The sequence below is a fragment of the Odocoileus virginianus genome, chromosome 6 (genome assembly GCF_023699985.2).
Source record: "Odocoileus virginianus isolate 20LAN1187 ecotype Illinois chromosome 6, Ovbor_1.2, whole genome shotgun sequence".
In the NCBI taxonomy this organism is placed as follows: domain Eukaryota; kingdom Metazoa; phylum Chordata; class Mammalia; order Artiodactyla; family Cervidae; genus Odocoileus; species Odocoileus virginianus.
In genome coordinates, this window is record NC_069679.1 from 10120144 (window position 1) to 10145983 (window position 25840).

At 46.6% G+C, this 25840-nt stretch overlaps 1 long non-coding RNA gene across 2 annotated transcripts; it reads left to right on the forward strand.

The window, feature by feature from the left end:
- Positions 1–25329, forward strand: LOC110129262 (uncharacterized). 2 transcript variants are annotated; one of them, XR_002311431.2, is made up of 4 exons: positions 1–84; positions 14603–14698; positions 20414–20540; positions 25061–25329. It is a non-coding gene; the product is annotated as an uncharacterized lncRNA (long non-coding RNA). The 2 variants fall into 2 exon arrangements; XR_002311430.2 differs by lacking the exon at positions 25061–25329 and adding an exon at positions 20731–20920.
- The last annotated feature ends 511 nt before the right edge of the window (positions 25330–25840 follow it).

The window sequence follows — 25840 nt, forward strand, 5'->3', positions numbered from 1 at the left end:
GCACCGTTGCCCAGCGCTCCCATCAGCACCTCACAGCTGTCCTCGCGGCCAAAACTGGTGCAGAAAAGGCTGCCCGGCTGGCAGGTAGGAACAAAGGGATTAGGCCTCATTTGACAGACAGTGTCCCTCCTGTTTGCATGTCATTAAACTGCAGGCTGGTGAGCAGAGGGGGACACATAGCTTCAGATTCCCTGCCAAGCGGGGGCACAGAGGCACTGGGCTCCATTTTCATGCTGGACACCTGCCCTGAGCCACAGGAGTGGATTTGAAAGACAGAATTTTCTTGAAAGGGGTTGGGGGGCTGGGTTGGAGTACCCACCTCGATGGTGACCCCAGCTTGTCCCAGTCTCCCTCCAAAAACTGTGACACAAGCTAGGACAGACCTTTTTGGAAGGGACAGAGCTTTTTGCTCTGAGTCCAAACTTGGCAACAAACAACAACTTGGGAGAAGACAAGTAAATTCTAACAACCCAGCTTATCTGGGTTTTTCCCAGCCAGCATCCCCATGCCACATAAACACACACCAGACTAGTGGGGGAAAAAAAAACAGGGAAGAAAGGAAAACAGGCCACATTTTCTCTGCACTCCTCTTCCTTGGCCTCCTGGGGTACTCCTGATCGACAGGATGCTAAATGCAAGAGGTTTCCTGTGATAGAGAAAGAGATTTTCTTGAAGCATTCAACTCCTGACCTTTAAGAGCTTGGGGAGCAAAATGATTTTCAGTCACTTAGGTCTGAGTGAAAGGTATGTGAATTGATCGACTGCAGGGCTCAGGCCTCCCGAGGTCTCAGTGTTATGTCATTAAAATCTTACAATCGAGTTATCCTAATGTATTCCAGCAGCCACCTTCTCAGAGGTGACTGGTAAACAGACTCAAAGTTCCAGGTACAAGATGCTTTCTCCAAGGGCTCCTCCAGACCTGGGAAGGCCAAGGGGGCCTGGGGCCACTCTAGCTTCAGCCATTTGGGGCTTTATTTTTCGACCCTCTGTTAGATTATGGTAATCATTGTTGTTGCTTCCTTCAAGTTTCTTCCTCTGCCTCACTTTGTCTCGTAAAGATGGTCACACCTCTGATCACAGGTGGCTATATATGTAGGCCTAACTAATCACCTTACCTTGTGTGTGTTAGTAGCTCAGCCGTGTCCTACTCTTTGTGACCCCAAGGACTGTAGCCTGCCAGGCTCCTGTCCGTGGGATTCTCCAGGCAAGAATACTGGGGTGGGTTGCCATTGCCTTCTCCAGGGGATCTTCCCAACCCAGGGATCAAACCTGGGTCTCCTGCATTGCAGATAGATGCTTTATCATCTGAGCCACCAGGGAAGCCCACCTTACCTTGCTCCCTGGCAACTGCAATGGATCTGTGGGGACACCTGACCAGGCTGAGCCAATCAGAATCTTCCCTGGGATTGCTGTCCTTTTACAGAGAAGCTTGGGCAGAGAGAGTGGGAATGTGCGTTGATGGTGGCCACTTTCCTGCCACACATGTTTTGTCTGCAGAAAGTAGTTAGCACAACAAGCAGAGATGGGAGATGGACAGAGTGAGCTCTGATGCCCAAGTCTCCTTCTTCAAGTTATGATCACAGCTTTCCGAGCTCCGTGAGCCTTAAAACACCTCTTCTGCTTAAATTAATAGAAGTTCATTTCTGTTGCTTGCAACCAAATTCCTGTCCAGTAGTGGGGGCTGATATTCCCATAGTACAACTGTCTGGGGCTTGGGAAAGATGAACTTGATAGGGGATGGAACTAACTGTGACAATGCAGCCCGTCAGGGATAGCCCACTAAAATACGAGCTGCATGAAGAGGACTTTTGTCTCTTCTCTAGCTTCTAGAGCAATGCCCGGCACCTAGCTCCTCTTAATACCTCTCTTGTGGGCTGCATGGTCTTGCCTCTCACACACTACATTTGCTGTCTCCTGACTTCCATCCCCTGTCTTTTTGATTCTCTGTTCCCACTTAACTTCAGTTTGTATGTAGTCTCCATGGCCCAACTCTCCTTCACAGCTTTTATTGTTAACTGCTTCTTTCTCTCCATGTTCCTTGGTACCCAGTCCAAGTGCAATTCCAGGGTCAAAGAAAAACAGAATGCTATTGGCTCAGCCCAACTTTTTGTGCCAGGCCACCTCCTAGGTCAGTCTGCTGTCTTTGAGTCGGCTGTCCATGCCTGAGCCAATCAGCTGAGGCAATGGGGCAGGTAGTCTCATGGTATCAAACATGGTAATCTGGGCAGCAGAAGTCACAGGTCAACCAGTGTTCCCTGTCCGGGCGGCAGTATTTCTAACATAGAATTTCTTGTTCAAACTAGGCTGGCGGAGGCCAAGGTCTGTCTACACCTCCCCCTTCTCTGTTCCAGAAACTTCGTCTGAGGCACAGGATTTTTTGTTGGCAGTGGAACCCTTCCCCCATTCCAAGGAGCTTGCTCCCAGGTGCCTCTCTGCTGTGTTTCTTGCTTGAATTGCAAATGGAATTGCTGCATAAACCCTACATAACTCAGAGCCCCATGTTGGCAGTATCTTATTTTTCAATTTCTTTTTTTTTTAATTGAATGAACATATTTTATGCAAGCCGTTCTACCTTGGTGAAGGCTGTTCCCCTGTGATTCATCAGAGTAATAACTAGAAACACCATTATTTGGCTCCATCCTCCTGCTGAGAACATCACATAACTGAGAAATGTTGATGCGTCTCCCAGAGTTGTGGGGAGAGGGAAAGGGGGGCAGTGAGAGGAGGAGGAGAAGAGGGAAGGAGGAACAAACAAATGGTTGTGTGCACAGATGCAGGTGGGTAGGCGTCCGGAGCCGTGGGGGAAACACAGACCCATATGAGGCGGTCAATCACACAGAAAGAACCACACACATTCTCTGCTCAGGTGTCTCACCCTCAAGAAAAAGAAAAGATAAATAAATAAACTCACAGTATTTCAAAATGAGAAGGGATGTTGGTAAGCTGGTGCAACTGCCTTATTTAACCTATAAGAAAAATAAAATTCAGGAAGATAACCAATACTCCTACACGTCCCATTTACAGACACCCATGTTCCTGGGGTTTTGCCTAGAAATATATAAATCAACTCATCTGAGATGCAAAGCACATCTTTTAAAAAATTTATTTATTTTTGACTACGCTGGGTCTTCCTTGTGATGTGTGGACGTCACTGCAGTGGCTTCTCTTGTGCAGAAAAGGTCTCTAGGCTCACGGGCTTTAGTAGTAACAGCATTCGGGTTCCGTAGTTGCGGCTCTCAGGCTCAGCTGTTGTGGGGCATGAGCTTATTTGGTCCATGGCCTGTGGTATCTTTCTGGACCAGGGACTGAATCTGTGTCCCCTAAATTGGCAGATAGATTCTTTTTTTTTTTTTTTTATTAGTTGGAGGCTAATTACTTTACATCATTACAGTAGTTTTTGTTATACATTGAAATGAATTAGCCATGGATTTACATGTATTCCCCATCCCGGTCCCCCCTCCCATCTCCCTCTCCACCCGATCCCTCTGGGTCTTCCCAGTGCACCAGGCCCGAGCACTTGTCTCATGTACCCAACCTGGGCTGGTGATCTGTTTCACTCTAGATAATATACATGTTTCAATGCTGTTCTCTTGAAACATCCCACCCTCGCCTTCTCCCAGAGTCCACAAGTCTGTTCTATACATCTGAGTCTCTTTTTCTGTTTTGCATATAAGGTTATCGTTACCATCTTTCTAAAGTCCATATATATGTGTTAGTATACTGTAATGGTCTTTATCTTTCTGGCTTACTTCACTCTGTATAATGGGCTCCAGTTTCATCCATCTCATTAGAACTGATTCAAATGAATTCTTTTTAATGGCTGAGTAATATTCCATGGTGTATATGTACCACAGCTTCCTCATCCATTCGTCTGCTGATGGGCATCTGGGTTGCTTCCATGTCCTGGCTATTATAAACAGTGCTGCGATGAACATTGGGGTGCACGTGTTGGCAGATAGATTCTTATACACTGGACCACCAGGGAAGTCCCAAAGCATATCTTTATGTATGATTATTGAGCCCTTGCTCCTGAGTTAATGATTTTCAGACGTTATCACTTTGATCAGAGGTGTGACTGAAATAGTGTTGCTGATGTTTTCTTGTTTTATTTTTTAATTAACTGTTACGAGTTTGGCTGAGCACCTGGAAGTGTTCTCAAAAGGTTCCCTTCAGGACAGAGAAGTCCCACAATTAATGTCTTACAAACTCTAATGTGCACTCGGGGGCTATTAGAGACTTTAAAGCTTAGACATGTGAGACTTCCAACTCAGGTTTCTGGGAAACTTCGCTTTTCTTCTCTAGTTTCATTGTGTGTATATGTTAAATCTTTCAGTCAAGTGGCATTTCCTTAATCCAGCCCTCCTCACCCCTATCAGGACAGCTCCTTGTCCACTGCCCATTTCCAAACTTTCCCCTCCTCAAACCTCTCTTCTTCTCGCCACTAGGTTAATTATTCTAAAATATGACTCTTACTTGTCCTTAGAATAACCTCCATCCACCCCTGCACTGGTCAGTCATCTTCTGGCTGCAAGTGAAAATATCCAGCTCAAACAACTTTATAAACTCGCAGGGAGGATGCAATACTTACAGGTTCACGTAACTGGATATTCAAGGCATAAAGCCTGGGTTTTTAAGTTTTAGCTGATGCCATCAGGAATGTTTCTTTTCTCTATCTCTCAACTCCGTTTTCTTTTGTAGCAGGTTTTTCTATCCTTTTGCTTTCAACTTTTCAGTGTCCTTAAGATTTTTGCATGTCATTTAAATAATATAGAGATGAAATTTTTAAAAAATCCAATCTGAAACTCTCTGTATTTCAATCAGAAATTTAAATCCATTGAAAAACATTGTGATTACTAGTCTGTTTGGATTCATTTATAGCATTTTCATTTTTGCTTCCTTTTACTCTGCCTTTTCTACGCTTCTTTTTCCTCCTCCTCTTTGATTGAGTGATCTCTTTTTTCTCTATTTTCTTCTTTTCCTTTTACTGGTTTGTGGCTAATACATTGTTTTAGTGGCTTCCTTAATTTTTTAATGTGTATAATTGACTTGATAAAGTCTGAAGTTAATAAAAATCCAAGTCACCCAACAATATAAAACCATAGAATACTTTAATCACTCTCAGTCCCTTCCCACCTTACATGTTATTCTTATCCAGTACTTTAGATTCACATTGTTTTATAACTCATAATTATTTTATAGTATCTCTATGTTTTAGAAAGGAAATACATTATTTGATTCATTCACATTTTAACCATTTTCTTTCCCTACTAGTTCTTCCTGCGTCTCAGTCTTTGCTTCCAGAGAGAATTTTCTTTTTCTTTAAATAATCTTGTTGTACATCTTTTGAGGAGGTTCTATTAATAGGAGGGCTTCCCTTGTGGCTCAGCTGGTAAAGAATCCGCCTGCAATGCGGGAGACCTGGGTTCAGTCCCTGGGTTGGGAAGATCCCCTGGTGAAGGGAAAGGCTACCCACTCCAGTATTCTGGCCTAGACAATTCCGTGGACTGTATAGTCCACTGAGTCACAAAGAGTTGGACACGACTAAGCAACTTTCATTTCACGTCACTTATTAATAGGGAACCCTGTTAGTCTCTGTCTGAACTGTCTTTACTTTTTATCCTGGTTCTTAATTAGAATTCTAATTTGGCAGGGCTTTTTTTCTCAACTCTTTAAAGACATTGCATTTCCTCCTTATCTCTACTTGCTATTGAAAGTTGCTAATTGTCATGCCTTTACAATAATTTATGTTTTCTCTGCTATCTCTCTTAAGACCTTTTGGTGTGTTTTTTTTTTTTTTGATCTTTGGTGCTTTATAGCTTCAGGACAATGTGTAGTATTCAAGGAATGGATTTATTTTTATTTATTTATTTATTATTGATTGGGATTGTCTGTGATTTCCAAGATTCCCATTAGATTGTCTGATATTGCCTCTGCCTCCTTCTCTGTAACTCCCGTTTGATGTACATGGGTCCTTCTTATCCCATCCTCCATATATCTTAGCCACTCTTTCATAAATTTCTATCTTTTTAACACTCCACATGCTAAGTATTTTCCTCAAATATACTTTCAAATTCATTAATCCTCTCTCCAATTGTGTTTAATCTGCTTTTTAACAAATTTGCTTTTTAAAATCTCAATGGCTATGTTTTTTTTCATTTCTAATAATTCTATCAGGTTCTTTTTACAGTATAAAAGTTATTTCCTCATATTCTTGTGTTCTCTTCTGTTATTAACTCCTCCTTTTATGTATTTGTTCACTTTAAGCACACATTTTTTTTATAGATGAGTAGATCTGCCACCTGGAATTTCTGTGGGTGGAGGATATCAAGGTCTAATATTGCTCTTTGTTTAGTCTCCCAAGTTTCATTCAATATGGATTCTCTGTGTGTTTTGTTATATAGGACTACAAGAGTACTTTTTTTTTTTTAAAGATAGTTTCAATGGAGATTTATCTATGGAGAATACTTTGGGTTGATGGCACGTTGCCAAAGGTGTTCTCTATATATCCTAGCATAATTTTTGTTAAAATTTATAGATTTGGGGATTCCCAGACCATGCAGGTAGTACCATGATATACTTCAAACCCTCATAAAATGTAGGCTTGTATTATAAATTATCAGGGGAGACTTTCCCTCTCCAGAGCTCAGGCCAAGACACACATTCCATACAAATAAATAAATAATGTAAAATAATCTTTTAATACACAGCTTTCCTGTTGTCTCCCTGTGTAAGATGTTTTTCCAGTTTACCCTCTTGCTCCGAGCACAATACTTAAAAGATCCCACCTTTATGAAGGCTTCTCATTTCAAACTCAGCACAGTCTCAAAGCCTTACTTCCTGCTCCATGCAAGAATCCAACCACAAGTCCAAGGGCAGCTACAACATCAATTTTTGCTGATTTTTATCTTATCTTCATTTGGGACTCTTTGTGATTCCCCATATTTTGTGAGTTCAGTTAGATGTCTTCTACATATCTTATACATACATCTTCATAGCACATTTGTTATAATTTATATGCAGTTTTTTAAGGAATTTTCTGAGGGAGTTTCTGGGTTATTTAGGCAAATGTTACCAGGAATAGAGAACTCTGCTTTTCTCTATGTTAGCCTGATTGCCTGAATTGCCTGCTGTGTGTGATGACATTAACAGTCCCTAGCAATTCCAGGCTTACCTGGGCCTTAAAGACAGAGAGACTAGAGGACAGAGTGGATCACTCCTGAAATAGGAATAACTATCATTGGCCTGACTTGGTCACATGCCTATCTGTGAACCAATCATAATGACTCAGTTGCCCTTCAAAGAAGAGGCTGGCATAAGGCCCACTAGAACCACATGAATGCCAAGTTCAAAAAGAGGAAAACAGGTGCTCAACAAACAAAAATAACCAGTGTCAACCACAGCCAACTTAAAATGCACAAAGTGTTATCCCATGTCATCCTTACCCTTTAACGTAAGATCTATAATCATCTCTTCAGTTCACATGGTTACTAAGGGGGAGAACTGGCAATGGATTGCGGGTCACCTACCTCCAGTCTCAGACATTTATAATCAAGGCTAAACACCTTGGCGTAGCAGATAAGGCCCCGTGTTCCTCAGTCCTGCTTTATCTGTCTGGCTTCACCTCTCTCTGGTTCTGTACTTGCTCACCAGTTTCACCTTGGTGCTTCATTCAGGCCATCAGCACAGGTATAGACCTATGATGGCCCCACTTAGCCTTCCAGCCAAGCCAGGAAGAGGGCAGGACCTGGAGCAGGAGCGGCCCTTAAGTTTTCCTCCTCAGGCCAACTCCGATCATGGGCTACACGAGGTTCTGTGATAAGCCTGTATCCAGGCTCTGTGGGTATCTCAGGTCTGATTCCTAGAAGCAGAGCCTGAGGCAGGTATTCCCACACACTTCACTTGTGAAGGGAGTGGTCTCCAGAAAACCCTATGAAAAAAAGTGAAGGATGCAGGAGAAGCAACTACATGAAGAGGTGGTTTCAGTTGAAGCCTGATCTATAGGAAATGAATGGGACCACAGAGCTGTCCCTGAGGAAGGCAAAGCTTTCACACCCCTGTGTCCTTTAGTCACTGGCTGTGGGCTGGCCCTGAGCGTATGTGGGAGGAGACTGTGGCCTCCCAGGTATCTCCTGGAGAGGGGTCTCCTGTCTGCTGAGCAAGATGCTCCAGAGAAGCATGCAGCTAGCTCTGAGCTATCATCACTGAAGTCTCACAACAGCCCAGGGTTGGGAGCATGCGGATCTGGGCAGGGCACCAGGGGCACCTACAGCAGCAGGAAAGGTTGTCGTCATTGATTAATGACAACAATGAGTTATGAAAGCTGTATCCTAAGTACCTCACATCTGTCCTGTCATTTAATCTTGACAATGAGCAGATAAGCTGTGCGTGCATGCTCAGTCATGTCCAACTCTTTGTGACCCTCTGGGCTATCACCTGCCAGGCTCCATCTCTATTCATGGGATTTTTCAGGCAACAATACTGGAATGTGTTGCCACTTTCCTACTCCATGGGATTTTCCCAACCCAAGGATCGAACCCCATCTTCTATGTCACCTGCATTGGCAGGGGGATTCTTTGCCCATTGAGCCATCAGGGAAGCCCGAACAGATAGCTAAGTACTATTGTTTTCCAAGATTGTAGCTAAGGAAGCTGAGGGAGGAACAGAAAATCTAATTACTTAAGGTCATAAGGTAGACGGGGCTCACACTGCACTTCAGAACCTGAACATATCACTCTTTAATGATGCCTGGTGTCAGTGTGAGAGACAGGAATGCGCCACTCTGAAGATGTTGGACTTCCTTGTGCAGTAGTCTTCTCCCTTCAGATGCCTCTGGGCACTGTCCAGGGCACGTGTGGAGTATGGTGCCTCCTTCCAGAAGCTTCCATTTGGAAACTGACCACCTAGAGTTCATTTGGTCTGGAACAGCCAGTCAAGGTGGTGAGAGATTGGAAAATCAGGATGTACTGAGAATGAACTGCGGATGCTGAAGCTAGGACATTCTGAGAGGAGCTGCAGGGCCTCCGAGCAGGATAGGATGCTGAGTTCACAAATTCAGATGGTTGAGGGCAGACACCCTAGAGGCAACATGACTTGTCCCAGTTCAACTATCTGGTGGCTTTAACCCGAGGCCTCTGATTGAGTGGTATGCCAGTAAATGTTTAACAATCAGCTCTCCGGGAATACAGAGCCCTGATCTATAGTGTTTGCCAGTTTCTGTGGCGTAAACGCTCCCACTGTGGCCAATTTCAAGCTCCCTGTATGCCAACAGTGAGTGCAGAGCTGGGAGAGATGTGCACATTCAGCTGGTGTGAGTCGGTGGAAGCCAGATCCCGCACACCAGCAACTCCCAACACAGAGCTCGTTCTGCAGGTCCAGTAATTCTCCAACACTAATCCCGTAAGACACCCACTAAAGGAGCATGCTAAGGTCACACAACTTCGAAAAACACAGCATTAGCTAAATCCTATTCTCAGAGCACGATTTGGTGCATTAGTTTATTAAAGCCCCCCAAAGTCCCACAGTAAAGAAACCTGGGCAAGTTCAAGTAGCTCAGCATTCTCCAAACCTGTTTGACCACCCAACCATTTCATCACATATCTCTTAGCAGCATCCCTTGGAACCAGTGTTCGATGGGACACACTTTGGACAATGCCAAACAAAACAATCTCTTCACGCAAACAAAGGGCCATCTTCGAAGAGGAGGGTCAACTTGTCATTTGGTTTCAGGGAGTGGAAGCTGGACCAAGGAGTAAAAATCAGCAGAGAATGCCATCGGGCTTCCTAGATGGTGCAGTTGGTAAAGAATCCATCTGCCAGTGCGGGAGACGATAGAAACGTGGGCTCAATCCCTGGGTCAGGAAGATCCCCTGGAGGAGGAAATGGCAACCCACTCCAGTATCCTTGCCTAGAAAATTCCGTAAACAGAGGAGCCTGGCGGATACAATCCATGGGGTCACAAAGAGTCAGACACAACTGGGCGCACACTCACATGTGTGCACACACACATGCACGCTCAGAATGTCATCACTTACCCAAATACACTTCTTTAATGTCTAGTTTCTGTGTAATTCACTTTAGAGATTTATTTCTTTAGTCTAATGCTTTATTCTGTGTCTACACACACATTGCCCTGGGAAAGGGCTAGCTTGATATAAGCTACTGTGGGCCAATTATATCCTTGCGGTGTGGTTAGGTTCTCATTTCCTTCCCAGAGAGTGGGTATTGTTTGGAGAGGGAGGGTTGAGGAATGGGAGGAGGGAACAAGGGTCCTGAGTGTCTGGGATGGAGGCTAGAGACCCCGCAGGACAGCAGGGAGTCTGAGCGTCAAAGGCAGTCTTGATTGCCTGCATAAATGTGTTTGGGGCTGGGCCTGTCCTAGAGATATCTCAACACTATTTTAGGAGGCAGCAAATTTAGCTGGTGATTGGTTTGCAAATCATCCAGATATGTTAGTATTTCTGTTGAGACAATCTGTCTCAGAGTAAGACATTTAAAGCCTTTACAACCAAAAGGGATTTGCCTTTTCGAACACTGTCATCCAAAAAGCACAGCCACTTCAGCCTATTTCACTGGCCGAATCAGTGGTGCTTAAAATGTTTAGCAGCATGTTAGCTTCACTTGCACAGAATTTTCCAGGTGAAAACTTGCTTTCATATTTATTGTCTGGAGGAATTCTCAACACAGTCTGAGAAAGCAAGTGGTCTGATTTTTATTTTATAAATGGGGAAACCGAGGCACTTACCCATGGTTCCCCAGGGAGTGGATGGCAGAGGTGAGACTTCAGCCCAAGTTTTTCAGATTTCAAATCTCATCAGGATTAATTTTTTAAAGTCGATTTGCATTTTTAACAAGGTAATATATAAGTATTAATTTAAGTGATCAAATGATTTCATGAGGCTTTTATTGAAAAATAGCAGTCCTCTGTCCAAAATTCTACCAGCCCTGATTTCCCAAAACTTAGTGGCAAGCACTTGCTATTTTTTGGCTATTTCTTATATTTATCATCATATTTCTAAGTAAAATGTTTAAACTTTCAGTTCTTGATTTTAAAACATTTAGATATATAGTGAGCCCTCTGTATCTATGGGTACTGCTTCTGTGGATTCAACCAACTGTGATAAAAAATATTCCAGAAAGTTCCAAAAAGTAAAATCTAAATTTGCCGCAGTGGCAACTATTTACATAGCATTTACATTGTATTTACAACTATTTACATAGCATTTACATTGTATTAGGTATCATAGTAATCTTGAGATGATTTAAAGTATATGGGAGGATGTACACAGATCATATGCAAATACCATGCTCTTATGTATAAGGGATTTACACTTTCTTGGATTTTGCTGTCCATGGGGGTTGGGAGGAGGGGCACTGTCCTGAAACCAATCTTCCATGGATATTAAGAGATAGCTGTAGTCTAAAATCTTCCTTCTATGAAAGATGAGGGTTTGTTTTTTATGCCCCATTCATGTACACACCCACACACACACGCAAATCCACACGGTCACACTCACACATACCCCCACACACACTTTACTTCCTCTGCACAGCACAGTATCTTTACATCACAATTTTTATTTCTGCTATGATAGTTTTAATTTCCAAAGTCTTTCTGACTGCTCCTTTGGAATAGCATCTTGGTTTTGTTGCATAGACAATATGTCTTTACTTAGATCCCTGAGATTTTACTTTTTCATTTGAAGCTTTCATTTTCTTCCCACATTGTTTCTATTTCTCCAGAGTTCCTTTTTTGTTGGTTCCATGTTGACATCTGTCTTTCAAGTTAAAGAGTATCTTCAAACATCTGATCATCCTTGTTTCTGACATACACATTTATGCATAAGATGCTAAAAAGGCATCAGACACTCTCCGTGCCTGGGTGGGTGGTTTCACTGTCGGCTGATGAGGTAGCGACCAGCCACTTCCCCGTGGTCCTCCCATCTGCCAGTATCTGTCAGAATTATCTCTTGGGCCTGCTGGTTTCCCCAGAAAAATCATTCAATCTGCGGTCACTGGGGAAGGAAAAGGGGGAAGGAAAAGGAAGAAGGCAACTCTAAGCTTGGCTTCCAGCACTCTGAAGGCCAAGTAGTACAAAGTCTCTCCGCTTAACTCTCCAGACAGACACCCAACCTCACTTTCAGTGGCACCTGCTTTCCTAGACTGGGGCTCTCCTGGTTAGCCTCTCCAAGAGCGAAGCTCTTTTCTGCTGGCAGGGAGAGAAATAGTAGCTTGGTGGCACTAAGAGGGGAGGAAATCATGGTCAAATTTTCCTGTTCCTAGAAAACAGACTCTGAGTTTTGCCTGCAGCAAGTGTACTGGGGCATGCCTGCAGGATGTGTGATGATGGGGATGTGAGAGAAGGTTAGACAGAGGGAGCAGAAAAACTCAGCCGATGCCAGGGAGCCCCACAGCGGAAGTGGTTCAGCAGAGCTGGCTGGCTCTGAGGCGAGAGGGCAGGGCCTTTCTACTCCCTCACTGACCAGTCATTGGGAATGGGCTCCTCCAGAGAGGGGGCAAGAGGATTTTTTTTACCTAGGAGCAGTTTGCTGGAGAGAGACCGGAACTGAGAGGCACTAATACCCCCAGCACACTGGAGAAATGAGTGTTTGGAGCCCAAGGGACACTGGGCAGCTCATCACCGCGACCAGGACAGCGGCCTGCCTCCTCAGGGTGTCAGTCACTCAGTCGTGTCCGACTCTGCAACCCATGGACCGTAACCTGCCAGGTTCCTCTGTCCATGGGATTCTCCAGGCAAGAATACTGGAGTGGGTTGCCATTCCCTTCTCCAGGGGATTTTTCCCAACCCAGGGATCAAACCCAGGTCTCCTGCATTGCAGGCACATTCTTTACTGTCTGAGCCACCAGAGAATAACATCTAGAATTCCGGTTGGTCCTTTTCCCTGGGGAGATACAGAGGAGAAAGGGATGCTCCCACCCCAAAACCAACAACCACTGGAGCTGGTATCAGGCTGTGAGGATACTCCTCATCTTTTTTTTTTCCACTCCCCATTCCAGATCTATCTTTTATGCTGGACCAAATGGGTAACTTAGGGAAGTGACCCAGATCATTATCTCTGAAGAGCCAGAGTTCTCAAGCTGTGGACATTGCTCTTGTCTGTTATCTGCAGACATTGAGCAACAGAGGGCCAAGAGACTCCCCAGAGCATTGCCTGAGTGCCACCCACAGACCCCACCCAAGCCGTTTTATAAGAGGAGCCCCACCTTGTCTTGATGATCAGAGTCAGCTCCTCCTGCCAGGGTGGGGTCCCTTTTCTCTGTCTGCTGGTCTCTTGGCACAAAGAGCTAAGTAATCAGTCAGCAGTAATTGATGAAAGTTTAATGGAATTCTCACTATGTCTCTAGAAGAAACAGGCTCCCCCAGGAAGTCAGGACTTTGAGACCCACTAAGCCTAAAGTTGTAGGTAAAACAAGCACAAACTCCCCATGGGGGTCAAGAGGCATCACGACCTGCAGGTCCCCTGCTCCCACCATTTCTGGGTCCTCAGAAGCATCAATTTCACCTAACAGGCATATCGCCATTGCTCATTGCGGACTGCAGCACACCAGCCCTCCCTGTCGCTCACTATCTCCCAGAGTTTGCCCACGTTCATTTCCGCTGCGTTGGTGATGCCATCCAGCCATCTCATTCTCTGCAGCCCTCTTCTCCTTTTGCCTTCAGTCCTTCCCAGCATCAAGATCTTTTCCAATGAGTCAGCTGTTACGGTATAAAAAGGTAAAAAGCCACTGCTCATGGATGAGTCCTTACCTGTTTTTGCTTCAGGTCCCTTCTCTCTCCACACAAAGTGGATGGCCAGCTGCCCAGCCTGAAACTCTGCTCAGCGGAGGACTGATATGGCCAAATGGCAATGGGGCTGCAATTCCACTGTCCATTTCCAGCCTGCATCCCTATTCCAAGTCAATCCATCCATGAACCAAACTGGGGCTTAGTCCTTCTCCATCAGCTAATCCTAAGTGCTGGTCACAAGTGCCAGCACAGTAAAAGGGGCCAGTGCTACAGTGAGGCAGGACGCAGGGTCCAAACCACTTGCTCAGACATCTTGCTCCCTCTGACCTGTCCCTATCTGATCCCAGAAGTACCATTTCCTTCTGATGGGGGATTGTTGCCGGACCCACCTGATATTGTGAGGCACAGGTCTGGCAAAACTCAGCCGTCAAAGGCTGGTTACATGGATGCTCGCTGTCTTATGGGTTAGGTGCTTTCTCTCTTTCAGGGCCTAGTAGCACACCAGGAGCTGAGGTTTTCTCCACTGCAGTCAGGATGGCTTTGTTCTAGAACAAAGATGTGTACTTTCTGATGTGTACTGTGTGATTCCCTTGTTGGTGCTTTCCATAAATTCCACATGACATCTTGCTCCAGCACCGATACCTCTAGTATCATAGGGACTTCTGGGTGGTGTGGCTCAGATCGCAGGGCCACTGACACCGTAGCCTGTCCCTGCTGCAGAACCCTCTCCTGGATTCCACTCAAAGACACCAACCTCTCACGTCATATGTCAGATGAGTTTAAGCAGTATTCTCAAGTATATAATATGCTGACTCCAGAACCCAAACAGGCCTCACAGGTGTCATACTTCTTTCTTAGTGATGAGAGACACAGGATGACTAACATCTGGAGAGCACCTCCCAGGATGTTCCAGACCACTGAACAGATGCTGCCATGGCAAGGCCCTGAAGCTTTGTAAGTTTTATCTCCCAACCTCGGAAGCACATATGCAACCCAAGCCCCCAAAGTTCTTGCTCAGTCAGTCTCATTGGCACCATATCATCTGTAGGATGAGCCAAGGTGATATTCAGAAGAATGTCCAGATGGTTCGGGTCCCTTTGGACTAAATTATGACAGAGGGTGGAAAGTTATTACAGCTCTGGGATAAAACCATAAATGTACACTGTTATCCAGGCTTCCCTGGTGCCTCAGTAAACAATCTGTCTACAATGCAGAAGACCACCTGCAATGCAGGAGACACAGGTTCGATCCCTGGGCCAGGAAGATTCCCTGTAGAAGGAAATGGCAGCCCACTCCAGGATTCTTGCCTGGGAAATACCATGGACAGAGGAGCCTGTGAGGTCCCAAGAGTCAGACACAACTCAGTGGCTAAACCAGCACCACCACACTGTTATCCATTCCAAGTGAATGCAAACCGTTTCTGATCCTCATTCCTGATCCAGCTGGAAAAGAAGGCATTCACCAAATCAATGGCTGTATACTATGTACCTGAGGCTGTGTGAACCTACTCTAACAAAAGTCACATCTGGCATTGCAGCTGCAGTTAGGGTCACTACCTATTGGAGTCCGCATACAGCCCACTGTCATCCTCCTGTGTGGTTTATACAGGAGGGTCAGACTATTGAATATAAAGGGAAATGATGCAGACCACTGCCCACCTTCCCTACCCCCAAATCCTCCAGGTCTAAAGACCTAGATGAGTCTCTTCCATTCCTCCTGGGATGGATCAGTTCGGTCACTCAGTCGTGTCCAGCACTATGTGAACCCATGGACTGTAGCATGCCAGGCTTCCCTGCCCATCACCAACTCCCAGAGCTTGCTCAAACTCATGTCCATTTAGTTAGTGATGCCATCCAACCATCTCATCCTCTGTTGTCCCCTTCTCCTGTCTTCAATCTTTCCCAGCATCAGGGTCCTTTCCAGTAAGTCAGTTCTCATCAGGTGGCCAAAGTATTGGAGTTTCAGCATCAGTCCTTCCAGTGAATATTCAGGACTTATTTCCTTTAGGACTGACTGGTTGGCTCTCCTTGCAGTCCAAGGGACTCTAAGAGCCTTCTCCTACACCACAGTTCAAAAGCATCAATTCTTCAGTGCTCAACTTTCTTTATAGTCTAACTCTCACATCTGTACATGACTACTGGAAAAACCATAGCTTTGACTAGATGGACCTTCATTAGCAAAGTAATGTCTCTACTTTTTAATATGCTGTCTAGGTTGGTCATGCTTTTCTTCCAAGGAGCAAGCATCTTTTAATTTCATGGCTGCAACCACTGTTTGCAGTGATTTTGGAGCCCCCCAAAATAAAGTTTCTCACTGTTTCCACTGTTTCCCCATCTATTTGCTATGAAGTGATGGGACCAGATGCCATGATCTTAGTTTTTTGAATGTTGAGTTTTAAGCCAGCCTTTTCACTCTCTTCTTTCACTTTCATCAAGAGGCCCTTTAGTTCCTCTTCACTTTCTGCCATAAAGGTGGTATCATCTGTGTATCTGAGATTATTGATATTTCTCCCAGCAATCTTGATTCCAGCTTGTGCTTCATCCATCCTGGCATTTCACATGAAGTACTCTGAATATAAGTTAAATAAGCAGGGTGGCAATATACAGCCTTGATGTACTCCTTTCCCAATTTATAACCAGTCCGTTGTTTCATGTTCAGTGCTAACTGTTGCTTCTTGACCTGCATACAGATTTCTCAGGAGGCAGGTAAGGTGGTCTAGCATTCCCATCTCTTGAAGAATTTTCCACAGTTTGTTGTGATCTACATAGTCAAAGGCTTTGGCACAATCAATAAAGCAGAAATAGATGTTTTTCTGGAATTCCCTTGCTTTTCCTATGATCCACTGAAGGTTGGCAATTTGACCTCTGGTTCTTTTGCCTTTTCTAAATCCAGCTTGAACATCTGGAAGCTAACCATTCATGTACTGTTGAAGCCTGGCTTGGAGAATTCTGAGCATTACTTCGCTAGCTTGTGAAATGAGTGCAATTGGTGGTAGTTTGAACATTCTTCGGGAATGGAATGAACATTGACCTTTTCCAGTCCTGTGGCCACTGCTGAGTTTTCCAAATTTGCTGGCATATTGAGTGCAGCACTTTCACAGCATCATCTTTCAGGATTTGAAATAGCTCAACTGGAATTTCATCACCTCCCCTAGCTTTGTTCTTAGTGATGCTTCCTAAGGCCCACTTGACTTCACATTCCAGGATGTCTGGCTCTAGGTGAGTGATCACACCATCGTGGTTATCTGGGTCATGAAGATCTTTTTTGTATAGTTCTTCTTTGTATTCTTGCCACCTCTTCTTAATATCTTCTGCTTCTGTTAGGTCCATATCATTTTTGTCCTTTATTGAGCCTATCTTTGCATGAAATGTTCCCTTGGTATCTCTAAGTTTCTTGAAGAGATCTCTAGTCTTTCCAATTCTATTGTTTTCCTCTATTTCTTTGCATTGATCACTGAGGAAGGCTTTCTTATCACTCCTTGGAACTTATCTCTCTTTGGAACTCTGCATTCAGATGGGTATATCTTCCCTTTTCTCCTTTGCCTTTTGCTTCTCTTCTTTTCTCAGCTATTTGTAAGACCTCTTCAGATAACCATTTTGCCTTTTTGTATTTCTTTTTCTTGGGGATGGTCTTGATCACTGCCTCCTGTACAAAGTCAGGAACCTCCGTCCATAGTTCTTCAGGCATTCTGTCTATCAGATCTAACCTCTTGAATCTATTTGTCACTTCCACTGTATAATCATAAGGGAGTTGATTTAGGTCATACCTGAATAGTCTAGTGGTTTTCCCTACTTTCTTCAATTTAAGTCTGAATTTGGCAATAAGGAATTCATGATCTGAGCCACAGTCAGCTCCTGGTCTTGTTTTTGCTGACTGTATAGAGCTTCTCCATCTTTGGCTGCAAAGAATAGAATCAACCTGATTTCCGTATTGACCATCCAGTGATGTCCGTGTGTAGAGTCTTCTCTTGTATTGTTGGAAGAGGGTGTTTGCTATGACCAGTGCATTCTCTTGGCAAAACTGGGGTATGATACTGCTTTTTATTTCCTGCTTTGGCTCTGGGTGGGGAGACAGTTTCAGAGGCTTTCACTGGGCCCTCTCTACAATGAGTCTCACCCTACATGTCTAGGAGTAGTTCTGCCAACTACTAAGTATGTCCATTACAAGCATTCATTTGAAGTCTAGGTAATGAATGATGGGTAGGTCTGTGGACCTAGCTGATACCTTATGAGCTGGATCAAGTTGACCTGGGTCAAGACTCCACTTTATTAGCCACCCCAATATGCCCTCACTCTAACAGATGTGTCATGATTGATCAGGTGATCAGGAAGGGAGAAGGAATTCAATGCTGAGAAAGGCATGCATTGCCTCACAGGGGACAGGCCTTTGTATCACTTTCAAGAAAGAGAGAATTACAATATTTTAACAGAGGAAAAAGAGGGTATACAAAGTTTAGAAGGATCTGGAGATTCAAGATGTCTGAGTGCATCAACCCAGATGGCCCCACCCAGTTCTCAGCATCCCACTCCTTCCCATTCATGGCCCTGATCTTGGCATGACCAACTTCCTGAGGTGGGGAATCCAATCTCTTTAGAGCTCTGCTACCCTTATAATTAAGCCCAGCATCTGATCCTCAGCTTTTTCTGCCCTCCAGTTGCAACAGTTAAAGTTCCTTTTATACGCTGCCAGTTGGGCTCACTGGCTTTCAGACTTGGTCTTTAGTTGGGGAATAACCACCCTTGGGCTTTGACTTCTTTCTCCAAAGCACTGATTGTCCTTAGCAAAAGACACTTAACTTGATAGTCTTCATAATCACTACCTCCCCAGAATTTCTCAAATGTCTTGAATGCAGCTCCCACCAGGGTTCTGCCTTCCACTGGTATCCCCTTTCAGTGCACTATTTGTGAAAGTGGTAACAGCTGCATCACGAGAGCACACCAGGAGATACCTATACTCCACCAGTGATGGACGTGTCATCACTAGCCACCCTGTGAAAGGTAGCTCAGCTCCACAATCCCATCTCAGAGTCTACTGTCTTGGGCTTCCCAGGCGGCTCAGTGGTAAAGAATCTGCCTGCCGATGCAGGAGACACAGGTTCAACCCTGAGTTGGGAAGAGGAAATGACAACCCACTCCAGTGTTCTTTCTGAAAAACCCCATGAACAAAGGAGCCTGGAAGGCTACAGTTCATGGTGTCACAAAGAATCAGACATGACTGAGCATGCACACACGCAAGGTGTTTCCCTAGTGGAGGGTGACTCCTGTTGAGGAGCATCTGCCAGAGCTGTCGACCAACAGCACTCCTGGAAGCGGGGGAAATGAGTTCTGAGGGAGGGTCTGGGTGATACAGCACACCATGAACCACATATCCCTACCAGTTTGCTGTTGTCAGCCCCACCCACACCTCAGCCTCAGAGGTCCCCAGTGCCTTCAGCTCCTGAGTCTTTCTGGGGGGCTACACTGGGAAACAATCTGCTTCATGCGATCTCCACAGCTCCCCACCACTCGCCTACCTTTATACGCGCCCTGGCTTACCATCTGATGAGTTATCTACTGCTAGCTCTTTTACCACCCAGCTTCAGAAATCTCACCGGACTCTCTTGCCTGATGTCGTCCCGTCTGACTCTTTCCCCAAAGTGGAATTTTGCCTCTTTCCCATTCCTTCACTGTGATTTTAGTAGGGATTGGAGAGAGAGTGACAGTAAACATGTGTTCACTCTGCCATCATTGCACTGTCCATCACCGCAGTTTTATTAATCAGCAAGTGGTCTGAGTCCTGCCTTCTTCCCATCACCCTTCCTCCTTGGATTCCAGGAGCTCCCACCCTGTGATCTGTGAATCTTGCCCCCACACTATTTGTGGTAGAGCCTTCTCCTGTGGTTAGACTTGGCCTGTCACCTCCACCTGGAGAGGAGCTGTTCTCAGGCCCACATTATCTGACCTATCCAGAAGGGTAGAGTGTGTGAAGCTCCTCCATGAAATGACTCCTCAGGAGCTCCAAATTTCCACACTGGGGTCTGATCCCCTCCTCTGACCCTCTCATAGCTCTTCTTCCTCATCTGAAAGGTCCCCTTCTCTCCTTATGGCCTCTAGTCTGGGGCTCCCACCTCCTGGCACCAAACCATGATGCAGCCTGGTCAGACCCTCAAATCATTATTTCTCCAAGAGAAGCATGGTACATCTTGGGGTACATGCCATTGTTTTAGAGGGGAACAAGGCCACAGGATAAATATGGGGCATTATTTGGAGTCTGCCCTGTTGGGTAAGGAGAATGTATGGATGTAAGTTTTTCCCACTCAACAAATAGGTATCGTATTCCAACAATGCAATGGGAGATGGATTCTAACTTTCACAGATGAAGCTCTGAATACCTCTTCCCTTGAAGTGGTTAGATATACTGGGCAGGATCCAACCAACAGAGGTCCCCTGCCCTATGTGTGTACCAAGCACTATGACAAACTAGAGATAAATAGGAAACAAGACTGACGAGGTCCCTGGCCTCGTGGGATTTCCCTTCTACTGGAAAGAAGCAGTGGCTACGCTGAAGACAGAAACACCCACCCGGCTACAAAAACACTCCTTTGAATGAGTAAAAAAAAAAACTGATTTAACAACCAAGACATTTTTTAAAAGTTCTCCTCATTAATAGTCACATCTTTTTCTTGTGAAGGGAAAGAAAAGCTGAGACAGAAAATTCTGAAAGCCCATTAAGGGACTAAAACCAAGAAACAGGCTCATCGACTAGAGACTCAAGATGGGCTTAAGAAACACAGCATCAGGGCTCTCCAGGGAAGTGGGTAAGTTGGAGCCAAAGGCATTAGCACTGAATTAAGAGGAGCTTGAGCTAATGAGAAGGGAGCAGGATGTGGAGGAGCCTGGGGAGGGAAGGTGACCGGGGATCAAGTGCTGGACTGAAAGGAGGGAGGCAGGAGGCCAGGTCCCCCCAGCCACCCTCACTGACATGCTAAGCACAGCCTCCTTCTCTAGTGGGAGCAGCAGGAGCTGCTGCTGGGGGAGCCTCAAGTGGGAAAGTGAAGTGAGGACCTGCGAACAGCCCCTGGGGTCACTCTGGGGACTTCTGAGCTCTGGCCAGGACCCAACTAGGCCGTGGCCAGGACCCAAGCAGCCCGTAGCCGGGGACAGAGCCACCAGACACTAGGATTCTACAGGTTTCTATGGCCAGGTGTGTAGTTTGCTTCATTTTCTTCTCCATTCCTGTTGGTCCAGGTGTGAGCTGCTGTGTTTCTTCCTTGCGGGGAGGGGACAGCTGAAGCTGGTCTCTGAGTGCAGGGAACAAGTCCTCGTTCCCTGGTAACTGAGTCACAGGAGGACCCTGCACCCAGGTATAGGACAAGGGTGGGAGGCATCATGTCAGGATCCCCAGACTTGCCCCGCAGGAACTGCCACCTGTTGCAGCCCAGAGTACGTCACGCTTTAGTATGGCATGCCTCTTTAGTAAACAAGCAGTAGTTTCCACAACTAGTTACTCCTCAGCTGGGCTATAGCACAGCTCAGCTACAACTTAGGAAGGGCCCCATCCTTCCAGCCAACTTGTCCTGCAGGCCGGCTCTGCTCCAGGCCCAGAGAGTGTGCAGGGCAATTCCAGGCTCTCACAAACTTAGCCAGGGCCACGGACAGACAATCACCCTGTTCTGTAACACATGATCCCATTCCATAACTCCTCACTGTGGCTTTTGATACACCACAGATGAAGTCCCTCTGGGGTGGGGGGAGTTGGAGGGTCTAACACACACACACACACACACACACACACACACACACACACACACACACACAGGGCCTGGGGCTCTGAGCTGAGCACCCAGCCCCTGCCCCCACCACCCAGGCCCTCACCCCAAGCAGGTGCTCCCTGAAACTGACAAGGACAGCGACGATTCGGGTGGGAGCCGAGTGAGTTATGGAGCTGATGCCTCGTAAACAAGTCTGGTGCCCGCCTGTCTTCATGAATCACCGCTGAGCCTAATCCTTCATTAGAACATTCAGCAGTAATTGCTGGCGAAATGCCACTTGCCTTTTTCTCATTTTAACAAAACATTTATGCATGAAAGATTTAATGCCAGGTATCAAGCATATCATTGTAAATTTACCACTAATTAAGCCTAATTAAAATAATTAAATGGCTGTGGAGTCACCATGTGAATTGAAATCGCTTCTCCTCCACCAGCCTGTTTCTCACTAGCCAGGCCCCTGTTTCGGAGACAAATATATCTCTTTCTCTTGATTTTTTTTTTTTTTCCAACGCCCTGCTCAGCTTCACGCGGGGTATTTGCACGGCCAAGGAGATTTGATAATTAAGATAATGCTGTGATTTGACGGTGCGGTTTTTCAATTTCGGGACCCCAGGAGATTTTCCTTTATCTCGGTGAAGTATAGACAATTTGACAAATCTGTTGCTCGGAGCAGTCGCTGGCGTTTGCATATTCATTACTCACTGGATTTTTAATCAAAGTAGCTGATGGACCCCTTGCACCACAAATAACTCGGTCATGAATAATTTATCCGTGCTCACTTGGCGGGGCCGCGCGCACCCCCCCGGAGCCCGGGGGTCCCTGATTGGCTCACCAGGGCTGGCCTGCCCAGAGCAGCACATGGCCGCTCCAGATGTTTGGGTATCCATATGTGCACAGCTCATCAAAAACGGCAACGGCCCGCACCCAGGGGCCTCGGCTGTCCCCAGATAGGCCATCTGGAGTTGGAGGGGAAGACAAACCACGGTGAATTGTGGGATGCGTGTTTATCTTCAGTGGCGCCGGCTGTGGCTGGAGAGCGGCGTGCACTAGGCCCCGGAATGTGGAGGATGCGAAGATTCAGGGCGGTCAGAAGCATCGGTGCTCGGGAAGCTGGGAAGCTATAGGCAGGACCCTTCCAGATCTTCCCCACTTCTTGGGCCCCTGTCTGCGCAATCGCTCCCCACCCCCCACACACACCGGATAAACACACAGTTCCCCCAGGGCCTGCTGACCCGACAGGGCGAGCTACTCCCCATCACATCACGGTGTCCACGTTGCACCTTTATCTGCAGTCCTCAGCCCGCTCCGTGCTACTCCCAACACAACTGGCTTAGAATTTCCTTCCGCCTCAGGCACTCTTGCAGCACTCACCCCTAATCATATCAAGCCCATTTAATTTACCCACATGCCACATTAACTATATGTTATATTTAAGTGTGGAAGAGGTGAGTGGAGATGCAGTCGACTGAGTGACATCATAGCGCGTTTTGTAGACATTTAATGGGCCATTTACTCCTTCTGATTTTGCATTTTTCTTTTCCTTTGGAGCCCATGGTGATTGGCTCCCTGGGTCTCAGTGCTTCTGCAGGCTTCCGACAAGCAGGCAAAGGTGGCATTGGATCTCCAGTGCCCAGTGGTTTCAAAGGCCCTGGTCTACACCTTAGCTTTCACCACACACAAGATGCACTGAGTGGAACCTTCCATGACCCCCACCACTGAGACTGAAATGATGCCCCTTCCCAGTTTCTGAAGCACCCAACTCCTTCCTGGCCCCACCACACATGTGGCATTTGCTAGTTGGCATGGCCCCCTTTTCCATGAGACAGTGAGCTTGGGAGGACAGCATAGTGCCTGTCCCTCTGTTCCCCACACCTAAGCTCACGTCTGAGAGATGAATGACATTGACGTCTTGTTTCCAGGAAGAGGACCAATGACTGAGAAGGGAAAGGAGGCTAGAATCGCAGTCTGAAACTCTGTATGGAAAGCAGACAGGGGCAGCCCTTCTCAGGCAGCTGAGGATGACCCCAATCACAGATCTCTGTATGGGGGGCGGTGGGGGGGAGGGCACTTCCTCCTCTGCCTCCAGCTGCTTCCTGGCCACTTCCCAGCCAACAGCCTTATCCGTGATGGTAGGGTGCAGGTACCCTGGGCCCCTATCTGCTGTATCACATGGGGGTCTCCCCCACTCTGAGATCAAAGGAATAGCCCCTGCCCAGGAGACAGATCAAACCAAGGTCAACCTCAGCTGCAGACCCCCTTCTCAAAATTGGGGCACAGGTAATCACACACCCCTTGTGAGGCGGCAGGTGAGACAGCATCATTGTAATTGCCTCCCCCTCCACCCCACCCTCCGCAACCCGCCCAGCTCCACACGCCCCAGGTGCTGGTGAAGAGCTGGGAGAAGACTGCAGCCTAATTATCAAGCAGACAGGAAAACCAGCAGGCCATGCTATCCCTGTGACAATTAAAGTGGAAATATTTCTGGATATTTTCGTCTTTTTTTTAGGTGAAATGGAAGGTGCAATTATACAATGTGAGTATGTTTTATGGAGAAGGAGGGAGTGAAGAAACAGGCTGAGCCCTAAGCAGAGCCTTTCATGGATGGTAATGAGCCCCTGTCGCTCCGAGTGGCTGCTATCAGGGCCCACCTGACATACTCATGCCTTCCCATGTGCAGCTGGAAACTCCCCCACCAAAGCCCGCTTACTCCCCTTGTCATTGGAGAGAGCTGAGGTGCCCTAGTCCTCAGGCCACTCAGCCCAGCCCCCAGCTCCACCCCTAGAAACACCAGTCAAAATTTCAGATGGAGACACGCAGGCAGGGTTCCAGAAGCAGAGTCACCAACCGCCTCCTCTCTAGAGAACAGTGAAGAGCGTTTGCCTGGGAGGGCCAGCAGACAGCAGGGAGCTGGAGAAAGACCAACGCCGTGCTCACACCAGAACCTTCATCCTCCACTCGTGGCCCTCCCACCCTTCATCCCCTCTCGTTGGGGCACCACCCCCCAGCAATGCTTATTAGACCAGACATGTCAACTGCGGACTGCCCCTCACCGCGGGCACTCTGCCCCACCTGTCGCCCTCCTGAGGGACGCAGAGACCAGGCTGTGGCTTAAGCAAAGGCCTGTCCCTAACTGAACCTTGGTGGGGGCCGGAGGAAGGGGCTGGGGGACTCCTGACCGAGGAGCAGTCAATGCACAGACCAGGGGTAAAATCAGGACGTGGGAGGGGGGTGTCACTCGGACTTTCCCCTCTGGAATTTGAATGGGGACACAATGGAGAGAATGCCAGGTGAGGCTGGAGGGAAGTCATGAAGACCCAGGGAAAGGCGCAGTTACATTAACGGTGGCGCTTGGAGTAAAACTTTACTACTCTGCTTCTGAGGGAGGAGAGAAATTAGTTGTCCCTTGAGATGACTGGGCTGTGGGAAATAGTAATTCCCGGGAACAGAGATCCTTGGTGCTCTCACCACCAGAGTGCATAAGGTCACAGAAGTCTTTAAGGTCACTCCACAATTGGGGTTTATTCCTTGCGACTGACTGACTTCACTTTCCCTTCACTTTCTGGAAGCGCCCCGGCCATCACTGCTCATCCCCACGCCCCCGCCAGGGCTCCCACCTTGCAGATCTCCTTCCCACGGACAGCCAGGAGCACGCATTGGAGCACAGTGGTGCAGCAGCCGTCCAAACAGATGCAACAGTACTGCAATTATGCACCTCGCTCAGAATTCCCCAGTCAGCCATCTGCAGCCATAACCATTCTTGGGATACGTTTTAGATCCCAGAATTATGAGTCTTGTTTGTTTGTGTTGTAGTCAGAACAATAATGTGTATTCCCAGTTCCTTGACAACAAACTTTGTTTTTATTGTCTTTGTGTTCTATTGTTGAATTTGCAAAAATATAGCACTGTTATCATTTGCAACTCCAAGGAATATTTTTGCTTGTGTTTCCAGCTCAGCAAACATCTTTTGAAGAGCTACTGGGTGAAAGGCCCGATGGTGGTAGTTGTAGTGGTTTCGTCATTAAGTCGTGTTCAACTCTTACAACCCCATGGGCTGTAGCCCACCAGGCTCCTCTATCCGTGGGATTTCCCAAGCGAGAATACTGGCGTGGGTTGCCATTTCCTTCTCCAGGGGGTCTTCCTAACCCTGGGATTGAACCCAGTGATTTGAACACAGCACTTCTGGAGTGCTGCAGTCTATGGGGTCGCAAAGAGTCAAACACGACTTGCTGACTGAATAGCAACAACTCCTGCATTGGAGGTGGTCTCCTGCATTAGAGGCAGATTTCTTACCTACTGAGCCACAAGAGAAACCCTGAAAGATTGGATACTAGGACACAAAGTTGATA